The following is a 14,726-nucleotide window of genomic DNA, read 5'->3' as shown; positions in this document are numbered from 1 at the left end:
GTAAATGTCGCCACTGAGAGAGGAGCACTGTACAGACTGCACAAGCCTCCCGAGGAGCACCGCCTGTCACAAACAGGTACACAGCGGCTCCAAAAGATTGGGAGGTGAAAGGTAAAGCAAGAGAGACATAGAACACTGAGACGGCCAGAGTGGGGAAAGTATATAGGAACCCCAAAGAGAGACTGAGACCTTCCCCAGTGTGGGGAGAGAACCAAGAAAACCCAGAGTGGAGAAATACAAAGAACAGAGCCCCAGAGCAGGGAAAGATGGAAGAAACCCCGCGCTGTGGAGTGAAAAGGAGAGGAACTCTGGAGTAGGGAGAAAGAGATTGATTTGAGAGAGGGGCAGAAAGACCTCGCTGGAGCCACAGGATTGCACTACAGCAGTACACTGTGTGAGGACTCGAGAATTAAACTCAGACACAAGTTAGCCATGGTTTGGATTAAAGACTCATTGAAATTAAAGTGGTTGGAAAAAGGCCTCTCTAGCTCTGCTCTAAGAGGAATTTCCATATCTAAACCAAAACTAAAGATAAGTCTGTGTCAGGATGTCAAAAATCAAACAGTCCTTGTGTCCAAAAGTTCTTTTATGACCCTCACGCTAAATTATAAAGGTGAAAAGAGAAATGTCTTTAAACTTTGAAGTTCTTGCAAGAATTTTCATAAAAGAAGAATAAGTAGTTCTCCAGCATGGGGTCTGGCGTGGATTCACTTGCTCATGAATATTCCCCGTCATCAGGCCGGGAATCCTCGGTAAAAGAAAAAAACTGTTTCACTTTCACTTACAAACTGTATTTCTCTTCCAAACCAATCACTGTACTCTGGATCATACTGCCCCCAGCCAATGACTGCCCTCTCCCTAAGCCCCTCCTCTGGCAGCCATCTTCAGATTTTTACTGCACATTCAATTGTTGGGAGTCTGAAAGTTTTGCTCCTTGAGCTATTCTACGTTTTTGCGCTTTTTTGAGAAAATGGTCCTATTTTTGTTAAACAGAGCCTGTGTGCTCTTTCTCTCCATCGGCTGTCAAGCAGGGATCTGTTTGTCAGTGAATTTCAACACCCCTCAAGGTCACGGATTGTCGAGTTTCAACAAAGGTTGCACTAGGCCATCAGGCCTACTCCGCAGTACGGACCATGTCAGAAGAGAAGAAAAAGAGAAGCTCCCTTTTCAAGCTCTGCTCCAGCTGCGGACTGCGAAACGTGTTTGTGGAGGACAAACACCTCCAGTGCCTCTATTGTCTCCATCCAGATCACAGAGAAAGAGATTGTGAGATCTGCCTCAGGTTCACCAAGAGAACCATGAAAGATTGTCACAGTAGACTGGCAGCGTGGCTCAGTGCCAAAGCATCTGCCGCGTGCCCCAAGCAGGGGCATGCCTCACCCAGGACCGGCCGGTCCGAGGAGCGGGCTTCTAAGTCCTTTGAGGGCACCCCATCCGTAGGGGCCCAAGACAAGGCCAAGCACTGTATATCCATTTCCGTCGGGGTCGCCATGTAAGCAAGTCTTGCGATGGGAAGGGCGCGATCTACCTCACCATCTGCCTCCATCCCCAGCCATCCATCCAGTTCCTGAAAGAGGAAATCGGCCAACCTGGCTAATCTGCGGGAGAAGCCAGAGAAGCCTAGGGTGCAATAGACTGCTGACCGACCTGCCAAAAAAGGCCCAGGCGGTGCATGGCCAAATGGGCTGACCCTGTGAAGGTAGCCCCAACTGCGTGCAGAGTCTCACTACCTCGAGGTGGCAAGCCTCGGCCGGGGCGGTGGAGAGGAGACCGGAAAAGAGGATGCCGTTGCTAAGCCCGAATCTGACCCCTCAGGATGCAAAAAAAGTGGAGGGAGTGTTAGGGAGAATTCTCTGTTAAGGCTAATTTCCCAAACCTAGTGAGTCCCCCAGCAGCTTTGCTGGATTTTTGGTGTTTATTTTTTTCTCCTGCTAAGAGTGAGACTCTTTTTCTCCCACTCTTAGACATGACTTGAGATATCCTTTGACTTTGTAATGTGTTTTATGGGCTATGGGGTCTTTTACTCCATAGGGTTTCATGTGTATTTGGTAAGTGTGTTACACAGCACCCTCAGTGCAGTGACACAGGGGTGTCATAGTGACCCCCAAACATAGACTCCATACCCTGGGACTGACTACTGTCTCCCAGGGCATTTAAAGTCACCATTGACTTTACTAGCCTTAAATTGTGAACAGAACCAGTACAAACCATCATATTGTGGAAGTACTGGTAGGGGCAATTAGATTGCCCCTGGGTCTGTTTTTCGAGGGGGCACTGTGCAGTCCCCCCTCCTCGAGTTTCTGGCTGGTGGCAGTGGTTACCACGCAAAATATTCCACCGGAATATTTCCTATGGGATTTTCCCATTCATTTTAAATGCACCACTTTTTTGGTGCAATGTTAAAGATACCGCCGGATTATTTATTTAATATTTATTCCCCGGTTGGGTCTTTTTGCCAGGACTCGGTTTAAAAATGGCATTTGTGTTCGCCTCTGTAACTCCAACTGAAGTCGAGCCCTTTGTTCCACTTTTGGCAGGCTTCTGCATAGAAGCCTCCAAAAGTGGTGCCCCTCTGTCTAGGTCAACAGGATGTGTGGGAGGGGGGTTTAGGCACCCTGGACTGAGTTGCCTCGGCAACTCAAGTCGCACTCTTGCATAATTGGCCCAGTGGTGAGCCGCCGGCTCACCACTTAGCATGTTTGAGTGACAGCTAGGACTGATGAATGGGGGTTTTCTGCACAAAAGCAGGGCTTTGGGGACTGGAACTTCAGAAGTCGCCACAGGACCTAAAGAATCTGAAGAGGGAGAAGCTGAGCCGACCTGCAACGACAACACCACCGGTGGAGCCCGGCTGAACCGCCTCATCACCAGGAAGATCTCCTCTGTTCCCGACGACAGAGAAGATCTTCATCCTGGAGAGTCTTCTTCCTTTGAACTGGTGGGGTTAACCAGTTCGCCCGCTTTTCGCCTTCCTGGATCGTCTCGTGGTCGAATCGCCCGTGCCAAGCACCCCGGCGGCCGGATAGCCATGCTTCACCACTACCGCGGATAAAAGGGTAGTACCTTTTAACCGGGAAACTCTGCGGCTAGTTTCTTCCCTGGCAGTGCAACGACCTCCAGCTTTCCTCCACGTCGAGATCTTCTCTTCCCCTGGACGAAGCACTGACTCGCACCCCTGCCAGGAACAACTGCCCCCGCTGGAACTTTCTCACTATTTCAGGTACTGAGTCCCTCCTGGTCTCCCTTGCAACAGACTGTTCAAGGTGTCACGTAAATCCTTGACTCTCTATCCTGGGGTGACCCGGGACCTGTTAACTAACTTTTTCTGAACTGATTCAACTCTTTTTTAACTATCTGTAAAGACTTTTAAAGTATAATTCAACTGTGTGATCTGGGACACATTCCGCCTTGCTCTCCCCAAGAGGGGTCTGGCCTATGAACTTTCTTGCTCTATAGTAGACTCTGCCTTTCTTGACTTTTTAAAAGTGTTGGTATTGTGTGCTTTTCTAATTCTGCCTTTTCCCTCCCTTTTTAACTAACTTATTGGAGTGCCATCTTAGGTTAAGCGCTCACCTCTGTCTGCAAATAAGTGGTGTTTTAACTAAGACTTGTTCAATAAGTAATCAAGGATGTATATATATTAATAGTGACTGTGTTTGAACCTGCTTGCCATATTAGTGTTAGTGTATTTTTACAAGTGTGTTTTTAAATAAATAATTATATACCTTTATATCAAAGCTGTGGTCAGTGTTTGCTTGTGCTACTGTATTTTTGTACCTAATGTGTATACTCTATATACTGCCTAACTCTTCTTGAGAGAAGTCTGACTGCTCAGCCACAGCTACCAGGTAAATCTGGGTGGTACAGACTGCTACCAATTGGGTTTACTGCCAACACCTGTAGTCCTAAGCCTTTTGCAGTGGTCCCTAAGGGAACTGCACATGTTTCTGCCTAACAGGGAGCCTCAGGGAAGGCCATACTCCAAGCCACCGATGTTTCTTCTTCGGACGAGGAAGATCAGGCATCAATACACATTTTCCACGAGGATGTGGGGGACAATGTGTTCTGATCTTGATGGTCGTGCAGATTATTGAACCTCCGTCCCCAAGTACCGCACAGACAGAAAGGATACACTGTCTGTGCAATCTTTGAGGCCACAGGTGTGTTGAGCCATCAATCAGGTAGCAGGAACGCCGGAAGGACCCCTGACTGCTGCAAGGCAATAGTTAATGGTTAAACAGTAGCAGTGCAATTGATACGGGTAGCGGGTAACAATCAGTATTAACAAGGCTTACCCAGGAGTGTTGCAAGTGGTTTCCTAAATGTGGTAAGAGCCACAGATTGTTGGTAGTGGTGAAAGAAGCGTTCTGCACGGCTCGAAGGTGGGACACACCTGGGTCTGATGTAGATGGACCAGTAAGGCAAGAAGTTCAAAAACCAAGTTCCAAAATTCTAGATTCAGAGAGGATAATCCAAAGGCAGTCCAAGAGAGTTCAAAGGCCAAGGTGCCGGGGAAAACAAGGTAGAATCCAAGTAACAGAAATCCGAGGGGCAGGCAAGACAAATCCAAAGAACAGTCCGAGGTCGCAAAATCCGTGATCAGAAACCGGTAAACCAAGGCGCTACACAATCCTCAAGAGATCAGCTGTGAAGCGCTGTACCCACGTTGCCAAGATGCTTTTAAACTGATTAAGTAACCACGTGATGTGTCTCACGGACGTGTGAGACGTGACGTGATCACGTGGTCACGGAACGCTGGATGTTCGTTGCCGTGGGAGTCTCCGTGGGCGTGACCAGCCGTGAGCGCGCCTCCATGGTAACTGCCAGCGAAACAAAGGACGGTAGACGCCGGGGCTACAGGCTGGTGTCCTCCTACGCCAGGCAAACTGCTGGTTCTTTCTATGTGCAGGGACTGCTCTTGTTGTTAGTGTGGTGTGGGGCTTGTGGTTGTGTGATTCTTAATGGGGCGAGCAACGGGAGACGTGACACAATGACTGAAATGCCGGCAACGATGACGCGGGGCCTAGTAGGCCTACCGCTCCAACTCTGCCGAGCAATGTATCGCTGGACATCCTTTCGACCCTGTACATGTTGGTGTCAGAAATTCAGAAAAGGATGCTGCCTACACTGGCGCTGGTCCCGGTGGCCCTGGATCAACCTCCAGCGAAAATGAGGAAGTGCCACCCAACGCTGCCGCATCAACCTCCAATCCCGCGCCTCATGCCTTCCACCGTGAGGGACTCAGACACGGGGAGGGACATGGGCACAGCGACGACGGATGACATTATCATGGCGGGCGGATCGCCTCAGCCAAAGGCGTCCCCACTGGAGGAGGTGGAGTCGTTTCATGGCATGGTCGCCAGAGCGTCCAAGCTCTTCCAGCTAATGCCCGAGGAGACCAAAAGGGAAGGTTTCCTTTACTAGAGGCGCAAAGCCAAAAGGAAAATCATCATGGCGGTGCCTCTCTTGAAGACGTGTGGGAGGAAAGCCTGACCCTGTTGAAGAACCCGGCCTTGGCCCGACCAAGCGGGATAGGCTGGAGAAAAAGTACATGGTGCTGGAGTTCGCACCCAAGTGCCTACCGTTGCAAACGTCGCCAGACTCTGCGGCTGTAAGGAAGAGGACATCTAATCCCTCGTCATCGTCCTCAGTCCTTCCGGATAGCGAGGGGAAGAAGTTGGACGCCATGGGGACAAGGGTCATCTACTCAGCAGTATTGACCGAAAAAAGCGGCCAAGGCACTGGACATACTGGTTAGGTACGACAGGGAGCTGTGGTGCAAGCTGGTCTAGATTCTGGAGTTCCTACCGACAACAAGCGGGTGTAGGCGATCTCCCTCCTCCAGGAAGGGGAAGTGGCGTGTGACCATGCCATCACAGTGGCCCTGGACATCGCCGACACAGGTTTCCGACAGATGGGGAACAGTGTCTGCCTCCGTCGTTGAGGCTGGCTGAAGGCCACCAATTTCCACCAGGAGTACAACCTCTTCGGGAAGACCATTGACGAGTCTTTACAAGCCATCAAGACTGATGCAGAGACGGCTTGGGCCTTGGGCCCGCTCCAACAACACCGCTCTTCCTTTCGCGCCTCTGACGGAAAGTCCAGCAGATCAACAAAGGGTTTCGGTGTAGGTTCCTCATCGTACGCTCAGCCCTCCCGTTCCACGACCCAGCCGGCCTACAGAGGCCATTCCAAGGCTTTTGGTCGAAGTGGCCAGTGCCGCTGTCGCTGCTAAGGCGCAACATAGGCGCCGAAGCAAGACTGAACTGGCCAGTACGTCAGGCCCCACCCAAGCACCCAGTTGGGAAGCTGGCTGGCGGGATTCGTCAGCGAGTGGAAGAAGATCACCACTGACAAATGGGTGCCTGATGCTCTCATCCACGGACATACCCTGGAGTTTCGGCAAAAGTGTCAGCGGATCCCTTTCATGGTTCTCTTGGTGAGAAAAGACACAGATTAGCAATATAAAAGACGAAACAGCACCGCGCATAGTGCATTACTCACCCGACAGCATCGCGCACACCGCGCTTTCGCCTATCGGCCCATGCTCATCTTCAAACTGCATGACAACACCAAAATACCTTTCCATACCTAAAAGGAAAGAAGCAAGACATCATTCGAACTAAACAGAACATAAGAACTGCAGATAAAGACTGTAAAGCAGCAAACCTACGGAGTCGCAGCAGGCCTGGATTCCCACAGTGAAGTAACTTGGTCGCTGCTCTCTGCCACATCTACGCGTCCCTGCCATGAAGAGCAGGACGGAGAATCCACCTTTTACAATATTAAGGTGAGGAGAAGGCCCAAGGGGGAGGAAGGAGTTGAGGCCAAGGGAGGTGGGAAAACATAAAGACAATCTGGTATCGAATCCTGCTCTCCTATATTGCAGACCCATCTTTAACCAGAGGCATTACCAAGGGACCGGTAGAGTGTTTGAGAGTGCAAATCAACCAATCAGGGCTGGGTGGCGTCCCTGTGGAGACCAGTTGAGCATAACAGTATATTTTTCTGCCAGATCTTCTGTTTCTTGCACACTTATAACTTGCCTGGTATATTCTCCTTCCTGGACTTCCTATTCTTGCACACTTGTAATTGCAAGGTAAAGTCTCCTGCCAGGGCTTCTTATTCTTGACACTTACCTTGTCTGGTGTATTTTCCTTCCAGGACTTCCCATTCTTGCACACTTGCAGCTGCCTGGTCTTTTCTCTATCCAGGGCTTCTTGCATTCACATGGGGTTGTCAACGATTTCCACAACTGTATATTCACTTGATTGGATATTGCATCCCCGTGATATACCTTTTGTTTTGGTGCTCCAATGTATTTACATTCCATACATTCACAGCTTGGCAAATTCAGTTGGGGTGAGTGTAGCACCCAAGTTGCTCCTGGACCTGCGACCCATTTTTTTAATGTATTGAAACTAAATGTCTTTATTTTGAGGCACTTTACATGCCGTAGCACTCTTCTTCCCTCCCCCAATTGCTTCCTGGTTACCGCCTCTCTCCTCCCTTCCTAACCCGGACTCTGATTGGGCAGCGCAGCCCTCATAGATCAGTGTAACCCCACCGCCCATTGCAGCCTCCATGACAATGGACCCTGAAGCAAAAGACAGCTCCTGAAGAAGAAGCAGCTCCACACCGTGTTGGCCCGTGGAGCCTGCAGCAGTCAACCAGCAGCTACTGACAAGGTAAGTCAGTTTCGGGAAGGGGGTGCAGCCATTATTGCACCCCACTAAACTGACCAACCCAAATCTATTTTCTTTTTAATCTCTATTAACATACAGTTAGATACGTTCAGCCCACAGTTAGTATAGTAATACTATCTCGCATCTATCCGGATTGTGTTATATAGCCATATCTCGCATCTACCCTTATTGTGTTAGATAGCCATATCTCGCAGCTAGCCTGATTGTGTTAGGTAGCCAATCTGTGTTAGGTTGTTGTAGGCGAGGCATGGTATCACAAGTATGACATTGACAACATGGGTACAATTTGTAAAACCTTTACTGAATTTGATGGGGTTGGAGAAACTCTTATTTTGCCCTATAACTAGGATGGGAGTAGTCGCGAACATCAAATAAGCAAGTCCTAGTGGAGTCTGTCAAATCAAAATGGCCTATTCTAAAACACACTAATGGCTGCCCTCTCTCTTGTACAAAAAAAGTGTCAAAAGGAGAAATGTATGCAAAAGGAAAAAAGTGTTCAAATGAATAAATGTGGTTGAACCAGCTCTCTTCCTCACGTTGGACCTCACGGAGTAGGGCTGTCCCTGTAGGCAGTATATGACATGATATGATATGGCATTTATAACGCGCTTAAACACGTGTTTCAAGTCACGACGAGGCAAGGGAGGGAAACGAAGGGAGGACGGACAACAATCCTACTAGGCCAGGTATCATACAGATCGCGCAAGTGCGTGGGAAGGGGGCAGGGGCAGTGCATGGCAAAGATGATAACACAAAGTAAGTAGCGGCCATCAAGTGGTAAGTGCAGAAAACAGGTGTCGAGGGCTGGGAGGGGGACTGTAGGGATACGGAAACAGTCCCCAAGTGTGGGGTTTGCCAGGTGGGCAGTGCAGGTGTGAGACGCTGGCGGGGGAGGGACCTGGTCCCGAGATCAGAGGGTGTCCAGGCAGCCAGTGCAAGTTACAGTTACAGGTAGGAGGTCAGCAGAAGAGAGGTGGAAAAAAAGCAGAAGCAAAGAGAGAGGTTTTGAGGTGCTTCCGGAACCGGAGATGGTTCTCAAGTTTAAGGGAGGCAGGGAGGCTGTTCTAGAGGGATGCACCAGCCGAGGAAAGAGATATACCACCAACTTGTTGCTTGGAGAAGCGATTGACCCTGAGGGAGTTGGAGGCAGATGAGCGAAGAGCACGAGAAGGAAGATATTTAGACAGCGAGAGTTGAAGGTATTGAGGCCCCAGAAGGCCTTGTGGACAATGCAGAGGGTTTTGAACTTAATCCTCGCAGCCACTGGGAGCCAGTGCAGGGATTTCAGTCCTGGAGAGATGTGATCCCAGGGCTTGAGGCCAAGGACAAGTCTTGCAGTCCTGTTCTGGATAAGTTGCAGGGGGCAGAGAGTAGAAGCAGGCAGATTTAGAAAGGGGCTGTTGCCGTAGTCCATCCTAGAGAGAATCGGAGCTCTGGAGACAGTGAGCTTCTGGGAGAAGGAGAGGAAAGGAAGAGTACCTCTGAGGAGGTGCAGCTGGTAGTGTGACTTCTTGGAGACATCAGAGATGTGAAGAGAGAAGGAGAGTGTGGAGTCGAAGATGACCCTGGGGTTTTTAGACTTGCAGGTGGGAGTAGGAAGAGGGCCAAGATAGGCCGGCCAGAGAGCTGCGGGGAAAGAGGGAGCGGGGTGTGCTGATGAGGAGAATCTCTGTCTTACTGGCATTAAGGCAGAGGTCATTGGCGGTACACCACTCCTGGTAGCAGACAGGGATGAGGGAAGGAGAGGAGGAGGCTGAGCGTAGCCTAAAAATGAGCTTGGTGTCATCCGCATAGCACTGAAAGTTGGGGGAGAGAGCGGCGATGCAGTGGGTAAGGAGTGCCAGGTATTGGTTGAACAGCCAGGGAGAGAGGTTAGGCCCTGGGGGACACCAAAGGTAGAGAAAAGAACACTCTGGTTCGGTTTCCAACACAATAAACAGTTCCAAAACGTGGATCGAGGCCTGTCTGCCCTTCCACGTTAAAGTCTCTTTTCCTGACTTCCAAAATAACGTTCCAACCAAAAAGTTCACAAAGGTCCCCCTCTTTAGGGCTCAGACCTTTCACCACAAAGTTCTTGTAGGTCCCCCTCTGTCTGGCTCAGACCTCTCACGATAACGTTCCACACAAACTTGGAAGGGGGGGCTCCCTTCCCCAAGCTTATTTCACTTCAGGTCCCCCTCCCTCGGGTTCAGATCACTTTTTTGGATATCAAAGACCTTCGAATTTGTGTGGATTTCTTTACAGACCACTTTGGGACCACTTCAAAGTTTACAGTTCAACTTTCACTCTCCCCTTCTCTAGGAGTTAAACTTCTTTATTTACTTTTGCTGTTCGTTTGCTTTATCGCTTCAAATAATTAACTTTTCACTGAGACTTTCGAATGGGCTACTTACTTTGGGTGGACAACTCTGTTACTTAGCATCGCTGATTTCACAGCTGTCTTTTACTTCAAAGTTCGTTCACAGGTATGCCTTTCGCTTGCGATATAATGTTGCTATTTCAAACTTTAACACCCACTGGTCTTTCAGGTCGCTTGCCAACTCACCGGCTGCGAGGGTCTCTTTCTTGGTTTTGTGATTCCCAATTCATGAGTCAAGGTTAGTACCACAGCCTTGGCCTCGACTCGCCAACTCTGCCGTTCACCCCAGAGGGTCGCTGGCATCTTTGAAACACAATGCAATTTTCACTTGTGGGATCTGGCCTTCTCCATGTGACTTTCGTGCCTGTCGGAGGCAGCGACCGTCAGTAGGGAATTCTTGGGATTTTTGACCCGCTGCCCTCGTCCCTTGATCCGTCGCGCTGCTCCAGTAGGTTTGCCTTCATCCCGGAAGCCCTGCTCTTACACGTGTTCCACCTTGCTCAGAGTGTCTCTTTGACTTCTGCCTTTATTCATTTGAGGAGAGCTAATTGGTATCAGGTGTATGCACTTTGAGTCAAGTGCCTGACTTTGCCTGACCCGATTAGCGGGACATGTCCAGTACGATGTGTGAAAGTTAATGTTGTTACTCTGTCACCCTCTTCCTCAGCCCAGTATTTGTGTAAAAAGGGGGTGGGGGGAGTTGGGACCTCAGAGCATCATAAAACATAGGATGGAATGGATAAACAAAATAGGGGGGAATATGGCGGGGCTGTAGCTTGGAGCCAGAGCATGCGGCATGGCTCCTCACTAGCTCCCGTCCCAGACCCGATGACCGAAAGTATTAAAGCAGCAGAAAGCATGCGGTTTTGCCTGAAAACATTAATCAGGCTGGGGGAAAGTGCTGCACCCAACTGGCCGGAGCGGGTAAGCCCACACATGCCGGATCCCTGAGGAATCAACCTCGACAGCCAGTCATAGGGCAGCCCCATAAAAATCCAAGATTGCGACCGGGGCTCACGTAATGAGATTGCAGGGGGGAATGAGAATCCCCAGGCACTGCTCCATGGCGGTCGTATGCTGTGTCCCCTCCCACGGAATGTCCCCGCACATGCCGCGGTAGCCCCTCGCTCCATGGGATAGGAGGACAAGCCCACTTCAGGTGCCGTTGCAGAGGAGCTCCTCTAATACAGACCTTAAGAGCTCTGTGCTGCATAAAGAGGGCGAAACAACCATAAGGGGGAAAACAATTTAAACGACAAGTAAACAGCCGCTGGTCCTGAAGCAAAAGTAGCCTATTGGAAGAAGAACCGCCTACCCCTGCAAAGCCTCCTCAACACTGTTGTCCAGCAGGTTAAGGAAGAGCACCTGCCATAAGCCAGATGATCCATCAGCACAAGAACACATGTCGAGGCTGGGCCATGGCCCCAGCGCAGCAATAAGGTAAATCCTTCCCACCACCATTGCCTCAGGGGCCCTGCCCACGCCCCACAATTACTGTATCGGAGCGGGGCCACAACAGGGAGCACCCACTGAGGATCTGGATAACTGGGGCACTAACTAATACCCACGTGGGTCACCCTGAAGGAATAGAGACTAGCAGCATGCCAAAATCTACCCCCTGCCTCAACAGATCTCCATTGAAGTCGCCGGCACAAATCAGGTACACGTAGGAAAAGCAATTAAAAGGAGCTTAAAGCTACTGCGAACCCCACATGACCTACCTCATCACAAGGTACTCAAGGCCTTGGCGGGAAGAACGCACCTAACTGCATGGAGCCACGTGAACTATGGACCTCCTCTCCGAGCGCCAAGGGGAGAAATGGCAAAGGCCCCCAAAACTACTCTGCACCCACCAGAGACAAAGGAAATAAAGGGGAGCGAGCCAAAGCATTGTCACAAGAAAGAGACTGTGAGGCCCCGCCACCGACTCAAGGGGTCACCAAAACAGATTTGCAAGACCTCCTAGTAGCCATGACTAAGGAATACCAAAGAGGTACGGAAGAGCTCATGAAAAGAATATCGAGCCAAGACAAGCGCGTGGACGAGGTGGAAAACAGAACAGCAGAGATAGTCAACGATCTGTGAACAATCCTATGAAATCGGGGAGGGTGCAGACAGAATGGCTGCACTGGAGGCCAGATGCGAAGCCCTGGAAACTAAGCAAGAGGATGCCGAAAACTGTTCCCGCCGTAAAAACATCTGATTACGGGGAATCCCAACCTCCATCACGGATGCAGAGCTGGGCAATTTCACCCGGAACCTCTTCAGATTCATACTTATGCTCCTGGATAGTGCCCCGCCCGAACTGGACAGAGTGCACCGAAAAAGAGCAAGACAAGCGCCAAACGTACCAACTACTCCAGCAGACGTACGTACTGGCAAGAGTCCTTTTATAGGGTCAAGGAGGAGATGATGCAGGAAGCCAGGAACACTTCTTGCATACAATTCAGAGGTGCTTCAATCTCCCTATACCAAGACCTCGCAGCTGCCACATTACTTAAAAAGAAATCATTAAAACCACTTGCCGAATGGCTGCGAGACAGAAAGGTGCTCTACCGCTGGGGCTTTCCCCACCGCTCTTTTATTTAACTTGGAAGGTAAACAATGGCAAATCCGCACACTGAAGGAGGCTGGAAAGCTACTGCACCCAGCAGGGGAAAATGACGACGATGTTTCGGCACTCAAAGAGGACTCACCGAAGGGGACTACGCAGACCTGGACACGGCTAGACAGGAGAAGGCGCCTCAAAGGCCCATCACAAAGAGGCAAGAAAGGTGCTAAGCCCTAGATGGGAACATTGCATGGACAAAAAAGAATGGCCCAATCTGTCCCTCTACAGGCACCCCTAATGCCTCTGACTGAACTATGGCACCACGCACCCCGGAAACGGGCAGCTGGACCTTTGGAAAGAAGAATTGCGCCATCTAAGGAGGGGACTGCACCAACGGGGGCCAAGAAAGTGAAGGACATTTGAAACCACAGGCTGTTACTGCAAACAACACTGCTGAAGCCACTGCTATGCTTTCATGTGCTACCCAATGGGCACGGGATGTCCACAAAAGGTTAGTCTTGCTCTGAGCTGGTTGCACAGAGAGTTGTGGGCTGGTCTCAGAGACTCGACTCTTGTTTTGTGGGGAGGGGTTTCTTGGGTTCTGTTACTAAGTGGAAAACTGGGTTGGGAAAGGGGTCAAACTAGAGACATTACAAAGCAACAACTAGCATGGGTGCTCAGAGGTCCCGTACATGGGACAGAGGTTGGACGCTACAACCCGGGAGGGAACATTATAAACATTATAAACAAGGCAGCAAACGCAACTGGGGAATTTAGCATGGTCTCCTGGAATGTACAGCGCCTTCATTTTCCGGGTAAATGTAAATCGGTGCAGCGTAAAGTTTCCGAACTCTCCTCCAACGTAGCCTGCTTGCAGGAAACACACCTTCGAGCGAAAGATGAGAAGTGCATCCACTTTAGACAATTCAACAAATGCTATTTTGCAACAACAAAGGAGAAAGAGGGTAGTGGCGCTACTCCTTAGTGGGGAAGTACCATAGACACAGGTAATGGTGAAACGAGACCCAATGGAGAGATTGTTATTGATCAAGGGTTACCTGCTAGAGGAAGCCCTAACATTTGCTTCCGTCTATTGCCTGAACAGCGTTCAAGACCGGTTTCTTCGCTCCATCCTGCCAGACATAGTCTCATTCACGGAAGGGCATCCCTTAATTAATTTAACTTGGTCCCCACCCCTTATAGTGACAAGACCCTGCCACCATTGAGGGAGGACTTTGCGCAAGCATTTGGATTCACAGAATTCCTGAGGGAAACGGGATCAGTAGATGTCTGGCGACTCTCCAATGAGGGGGCACACAACTACACATTTTATTCCCCTGCCTAGAGGAAATCCAGATTCACCCGAGGGTCAGGACCGGATCAGGGTATGCGGGCTCACCGCAAGGGCATTGGAAGATGCAGGACTCGCTATTGCAAGATGCAGTACTCAAAGAGGAAATGTACAATTACCTCACTAACTACTTTGGGGAAATCTCCTAAGTGGGATGCTCGGAAGCGGTAGTCTGGGATGTCAAGAAGCCAGTGATTAGGGGAGTGGTAATAAGGTGTGCTGCAGCACAAAAAAGGATGGGAGAATTGCCACAGCATAGCCTGGAGAGAAGGTAGCGGCCATGGAAGAGGCACACAAAAAGAAGGAATCGTGGAAAACAAGCAGAGCTCAAAAAAGCCAAAGCTGCTCTGGAACTGCACCTGGCAGATCGTTCTGCCAGAGCATTGGCTACACCAAACAGTTTTACTGCATAAACAGTAATAAAGCAAATAGGCTCTTAGTTTATAAACAAGAAAAAGTACACACCCGAAATAACATCGCCACACTGAGAAGTAAAAACGTGTCCCTACTGTCCTCCAAGGACGACAAAAGGAGTGCAATGATGACCCACCATAGCAAGATAATGACCGGGAGCCCGAACGACAAGCAATTGCAAGCTAACTACCTGGCCAACTCCCTAGGGAGGACTGAGACAACACAATTAGAACCCATTGAGCTCCCCACAACCCCAGAGGAAGTGAAAGAAGCCATAAAAACCCTGAAAAATGCAGCTCCCAGGCCCCGACGGATTCACCACAAAGGTTTTACAGGGTGTACGTT

At 49.9% G+C, this 14,726-nt stretch overlaps 1 protein-coding gene across 2 annotated transcripts in view; it reads left to right on the top strand.

The window, feature by feature from the left end:
• Positions 1 to 14,726, top strand: part of RPGRIP1L (RPGRIP1 like) — a 1,574,704-nt gene that overhangs the window by 1,117,918 nt on the left and 442,060 nt on the right. The gene's annotated exons all lie outside the window — the stretch shown is intronic.

The sequence above is a fragment of the Ambystoma mexicanum genome, chromosome 1q, assembly GCF_040938575.1.
Source record: "Ambystoma mexicanum isolate Mex_15411 chromosome 1q, UKY_AmexF1_1, whole genome shotgun sequence".
NCBI classification, from domain to species: domain Eukaryota; kingdom Metazoa; phylum Chordata; class Amphibia; order Caudata; family Ambystomatidae; genus Ambystoma; species Ambystoma mexicanum.
The sequence above is the reverse complement of the archived record's forward strand: the minus strand, read 5'-3'. Positions and strand labels throughout refer to the sequence as shown.